Source organism: Monodon monoceros, unplaced genomic scaffold (assembly GCF_005190385.1).
Source record: "Monodon monoceros isolate NGI ecotype Baffin Bay Population unplaced genomic scaffold, NGI_Narwhal_1 Super_Scaffold_22, whole genome shotgun sequence".
Classification (NCBI taxonomy): domain Eukaryota; kingdom Metazoa; phylum Chordata; class Mammalia; order Artiodactyla; family Monodontidae; genus Monodon; species Monodon monoceros.
The window spans coordinates 110,199,864-110,206,623 of NW_021703779.1; positions in this window are offsets into that span (position 1 = coordinate 110,199,864).

Consider the following 6,760-nt stretch of genomic DNA (forward strand, 5'->3'; position numbering starts at 1 on the left):
GGCTTCAGTTTGATCTCAGATGGAAAACTAAAGCAAAAGTGTAGCAGCTTGAGCAAGTTTCCTCAAACTGGACAAAATGCTACACAGCTGCTTGTCTTGGTTCTTTTGTCTCTTTGCGGTGTTTTTTCAAACTGGAAGGGTGGGGGAAGAGAGCTGAGGACCGGGCCTGCTGGCATAGCTGGAGCACTACTGCCATCGTGCGGAAATAGTTTCAAAACACCCTACGCTGTTACAGCTTCCTTCCTGTGAGGCCCACCAGTAAAGGAAGTTTGGACCTTTGAGGAAGTAGAACAAGCTTGGGCTCCCAGCTGGACCTCCTTGCCTTCTCTCCTAAGGCCTTACCGGAGACCTGGATGTTGGGAGTATCTTGGTGTAGAACCTGGAGGGTGAGGGTGTCTGGAGTAAGCGAGCTGCCGCCAGGAGGTCAAGGAACAGGAAGTTGGGGGGCCAGGCCTATGCTTGGGTCCCTTGTGGCTGAAGAGTCAGCAAGATGATTAAGCTTGTTCCAAGGGCAGTTTAGCAGCATCTGGTATGCTTGTGGGTCACAGACCATACAAAATTCTGGAGCCCAGTGTAACTTTGGCTAGCAGAATAGACTTACACATCCAAGTGAGGTCACCAAATGGAGAAGAAGACCAAGAAGTATTCTCTAGGTCTAGAAGGAGAAGGCAGCTACAGTAGATTTGTAGCTGATTATTAGGCCTAGATAAAACGCTTGATGGAGTCTTGATCTTATCTGAGGTATCAGAAGAGGACAGGCCTATGAAGCATCTTCATCTCCAACCAGCTATGAAGCAGAAACAGAGAATATTGAGTAATATAATATGATTAGTTGCCTCAGGCCTCAAGAGTCTTATGCCCTCCCTTATTGTGACACTTGAGAGGACATCAAAATTCCATCGGGGGGTAGATCTTTTTTCTTCAACTAGCCAAAGTTAGACTGGGCAATTTATCCTCTACTTCTAATCAGGCCCCCTTTGCTCCAGGCAATGGGACTCCAGAATTTTGTGTGACCTCGGACTCGCAGCAGTCGAACCAAATGCTGCTAAATTTCCCTTGTAATAGGCCTGTCCACCATGATCTAACACCTTAGCCAAGGGGACCCGAGCCCCACAGCACAGGGATACCACATGAAAGCCTGTTAACTCTGGCTGCAAAGGGCAGGAACAGCAGACAAATGCCTACATGAGCCTACATTTGTCTTTGTGTCAATTCTTCTAGTCCTGCCCATATTGGAAGGAAACCTAAGCCCCACCCCCCAACTTCCTGTTCCTTGACCTCCTGGCGGCAGCTCGCTTACTCCAGACACCCTCACCCTCCAGGTTCTACACCAAGATACTCCCAACATCCAGGTCTCCGGTAAGGCCTTAGGAGAGAAGGCAAGGAGGTCCAGCTGGGAGCCCAAGCTTGTTCTACTTCCTCAAAGGTCCAAACTTCCTTTACTGGTGGGCCTCACAGGAAGGAAGCTGTAACAGCGTAGGGTGTTTTGAAACTATTTCCGCACGATGGCAGTAGTGCTCCAGCTATGCCAGCAGGCCCGGTCCTCAGCTCTCTTCCCCCACCCTTCCAGTTTGAAAAAACACCGCAAAGAGACAAAAGAACCAAGACAAGCAGCTGTGTAGCATTTTGTCCAGTTTGAGGAAACTTGCTCAAGCTGCTACACTTTTGCTTTAGTTTTCCATCTGAGATCAAACTGAGGCCTAAAACCATCCACCCTCATCAGGCATCTTGTTCTTTCAGAAATTACATTTCCACTCTACCTAACCTAAGCATTTCTTCTCTTCTTCACTCAGCTTTACCTGTCCAGTACTTTCTCATGACATCAAATTTTCAACTTCAAGGGATATAGTAGGTAGATCCAGACAGAAAAAGAAGAAATTGCCTGAAGCCTGGGCCTCTTTTCAAACGAACAATTCACAAATTCAAGTGGTCTTTGACCTCGATAATCTTTCAGACAACCTGGGAGTATTTCTCCATGTTGTCACCTTTTAGGTTGAATTTTAAGTAACAATTTGGCATGAGCCATAAGAAGAGGTGTCAGACAGCTGTCATTACTGCATACCACAAATGGCGTAATACATATAATTGCACATGAATAAATTCCAATTAGAAGTTAGAGTTTTGTCTCATGGTTTCATCATTTAACATTAGAACAGTTTTTTTCCCCATGCCATTAAATATTATTCATCTACTTCCTTGGACTTTATGGTGTTTGTGTATGTCTGTATGTGTTACACTTCATCTCTTAGATATAAGACTTACAATATTTTTTTTTTTTAGTAAATGAAGGAATAGTGCATGCCAAGTATCTGGAAAATAACCATGTGACGATCAAGAAGAAAATCATTATCTTAAAACCTGTTAAGACAACTGATAACCTTTTTGATTATTTATATCATATATTTAAATAGATATACATTTCTATATTTAGTTTCACACAAAACATAAATCTGTATTAAAATTGGATTTATGTGTATAGTGTGGTTTGGATCAGACCAGAGTTTACTCTACAAAAGTATTGAGGGGAATGAATAAACATGAATATTATCAATAATAAACCTTGTTTGTCAATATTTAAAGCCTTCATTTTATACATATATAAAATTATATATATATATATTTTTATATATATATAAAACTTAAAAGTTCACCCTCAAAAGACTGATTTGGAAAGGAAGAAACCATTAGTGGTTTGGTTTTGTTTTTTGAAATTTTATGTATACAACACAAGGTACACATTGGCTCTCTCGAATACATATGTTCATGTGTTTGGATCAACATAATCACACATGTGGAGTAAAAGACTTTATTTTGACATTTCTCTTACCTGCTCTTAGCCAACTTTTAGGGTTTGATCCTGAAAGTCCGTTTGATTTTCTCCCTAAAACACTGGAAGAGAATGTCTTTTCCTATCAGGACAAAGAGAATGGAATTCAGGCTTTGTGAGGGTTGAAGGGAATACCTGGTGTAGCTCAAATGAATGCATTAAAAAACAAAAAACAGCGGAATGATGGATCCATTGCCCATCCACACTATCCACTCTTGCAAAGGAAACACTAATGAAATTTCTTGACTCCATCACTGAGACTTGGTTAGGTGGGATCACCTTAGGCTTCCCCTCACTACTAGGCACATGGCCTCTAATAAAGATAGTTTGCAAAGGATGAACAAAACAGTCTTTGAGCTGAAGGAATTCCAGGTCTAGGAGCAACCACATCTCTAGCCTCGGATATGGGACACTGTCTCCATACATATATATCTCTGTAACCTTCCAAGAAAATGATCAGGTCAGACTATTTCTCCATTGGACGCAACCCCACTCCTCTGGTCCAGACTCTCCAAGTCTACTCTAGGTGAAATAGGAGGGGAACATTAGAGGTCATTTCTCTCTTTCACAGGACCTGGAGCAAAGGAGGCATGTTTCCCAAAGGATCTCTAAGAAACTTATAGCTGCCAATGAGACCAATGTCCACACACCACCAGTGAACGCAGTTATGATCAGACTGAAGGCTAGGAACAGGTGATGATGTCACAAAAGCCAGTTCTCTTCCCCTGGTACTGATGGAAGCTTACCTTTCAAAGGAAAATGTCTGCTTGCATCCTCAGAGCCCGGGAGAGACCTTACATAAAAAACATCTTGAACCACGAGAAGGCCACAGCAGAGCACCAGACTGACATTACTTCCTTTCTGTTAAGAATTCAGATACTGAAATATAGAGATTAAGAGGGATGGCACGGTATATGTATAACTGATTCACTTTGTTATTAAGCAGAAACTGACATATCATTGCCAAGCAATTATACTCTAATAAAGATGTTAAAAAAATAAAATAAATAATAGCTTACAGTAAAAAAAAAAAAAAAGGATGGCACGATGAGAAAGGCGGCCATGAATTTTTATGATTCTACCATTATTAACCATGAGGTATCTGTAGGTCTCAACACGAAGAGGATGGATATCTTATAAGGTCATTAAGGAATCTTCATCACGAACTACCTATGAAGCTGGCACAGAGAACACTAACTAGTATGAGGTAAATAATGTTTCCTCAGGTCTAAATAATGCCATCCTTTTCAGGGAAATACCAACCCCAAAAGCCACCTCTCTGCCCTCCTTGCAAGAACTGAGATAACATCAGGATCCCTTCAGGATAAAAGATTGGACCCTGGGGTTTACAGGGAACCTGCAAAGCCCCAGGAGCCACCAGCTGGTGGGTGGGCTCAGAGAATTCCTCAGGGCCTTCCATTACATTCCTGGTTTCCATCCACTTGAGCAATTAATTTTAGGCTCCCAGAAGATGTTCTGGGCCACACAGGGCAAGTCAGTGTATTCCCATTCCGTCTATACAGGTCCTTCTTGCTCCAGGCAATGGTACTTTAGGCTTTCGGTCTCCATCAGTGACATGGGCTATTTAGGGTACTTGGCACTGTCCTGTCCACTGTGCTCTGTCACTGCTGTCAAAACGGGCCCAGGGCTTCCCTGGTGGCGCAGTGGTTGAGAGTCCGCCTGCCGATGCAGGGGACACGGGTTCGTTGCCCGATCCGGGAGGATCCCACATGCCGCGGAGCGGCTGGGCCCCTGAGCCATGGCCGCTGAGCCTGCGCGTCCGGAGCCTCTGCTCCGCAACGGGAGAGGCCGCAATAGTGAGAGGCCCGCGTACAACAAAAAAAAAAACAAAAAAAAAACGGGCCCAGGCCCCACAACACACGGGTAGTCGGCATGCCTAAGCCCCAATGGGTACATTCACAAGACAAATGTCCCCAGCTTCTGCACTTGGCTCTAAGTCTTGCCCACACTGTTAGGAAACTGAGGCCCCACCGCCCTACTTCCTGTGTCTGGACTTCCTGGCAGCAGCTGGCTGGCTCCTGGGTTGTGGCCGCTCCTCGATCAGACACTAAGCCAAAGCCCTGACTCTGCACTGCTCCTGCCAAGCCACAGAGAAAATGGTAGGGAGGCCAGTCTTGGGTTCAGGTTCCCTTTAGCCTTCCACTGGCCTGACCTCCCTCCACTGCTAGGCCTTGCAAGGAGGAACTGCTCATGGCTTGGGCCCGATGAAACTATGTCCACACGATGGCAGTATTGTCCCAGGACAGCCAAGTAGTCCTGCTCTGCGCATTCTTCTCCCGCCCTTCGAGTTTGAAAAAACACCATGAAGAGACAAAGACACCAGAAAATATGGCTGCCGTGTTTTTTGCTCAGTTTGAGGAAGCCTGCTCATACTCTTTGCATTTTCTTCTTGGTTTCCAGTGGATATCAAACTGAAATCTAAGCCATCCAACCTCATCAGGCATCTTCTCTTTTTCAGATTTCAATTTCTACTTGACCAAGTCTTCCCACATTTGCTCTTCTTCACTCAGCATTTTATCTCCAGCATTTTCTCATGCTATCAAATTGTTTGGGGGTATCAAGGGGCAAACCTCAGGGATCCATGCCTAAGAGAAAAAAGAAAATGATTATACCTAAGGGCTTGGCAAATCTAGGCCACAGGCCACGTGGCTATTATCCTGTCTCACTTCCCAAATTCCCTGGGGTCTTCAAATATTAGGCCTTGTTTGTTGAGTTGGAGAAGCCATTTGGTGGAGCTCTAGGAGGAAGGTCCAGATACCTCTTAAGACTGAATGCCAGACAATGTCTTACTTGGAATGATACATTCTTAAATGACTGTAAATTCCAATCAGATGGGACACATGACTTTGTCTCATGGTGTCATCATATAACATTGGAAAACGAGCATTTTCCATGTCATTAAATGGCCTTAGACTTTATTGTGTATGTTTGTCACTGTTTTTTACTTAAAGATTAGTCTTATAATATTTTCTCATTAGTAAGACACAGAGCTTGTTTTTACTTTTGCACAAAGTCTTTACCAGCACCTTATATCATTTACACATATCCATATTAATATACCTTTCTGAGTGCTTGAATTTTCTTATATTTTATTCTAGAACACGTTTCGGAAATTATAAAGTCAAAAATATATGGGAGGTCATTCACAGTGAGAAGAAATAACCACTTTAAAAATGTCTTTGCCGTGCATTATCATTCCTTCCCTACGTACATAAAATATGTAGTTTTATAAAATAATGTTCAAATTCCCCAGTACTATGATTGTTTAAAACAATATTTTAGGAACTTCCCTGGTGGTGCAGTGGTTAAGAATCCACCTGCCAATGCAGGGGATGTGGGTTCAATACCTGGTCCGGGAAGATCCCACATGCCACGGAGCAACTAAGCCCCTGCGCCACAACTACTGAGCCTGCGCTCTAGAGCCCGTGAGCCACAACTACTGAGCCCGTGTGCCACAACTACTAAGCCCACGCGCCTAGAGCCCGTGCTCTGCAACAAGAGAAGCCACTGCAATGAGAAACCCGCGCACCACAACGAAGAGTAGTTCCCGCTCACCACTACTAGACAAAGCACGTGCACAGTTACGTAGACCCAACACAGCCAAAAATAAATAAATAAATAAATAAATTAAAAAAATAATATTTTATCACTTATAGCTTGAATGCTTTTCAAATCTCATTTATAAATCTTTGGAATACTAACATATTTAAATATATTGCCACTTTGAAAATTTCAGGGAAAATTCATGTAACATATAATTAATCATTTTAATGTGTATAATTCAGTGACATTTAGTACATTCGTAATGCTGTGCAGGTATTATCTCTATGTGCCTCCAAATCATTTTCATTACCCCAAACGAAGCCCTAGATCCATGAAATAGTTTTTCTACACTACCCAGTTTGCCCAGCC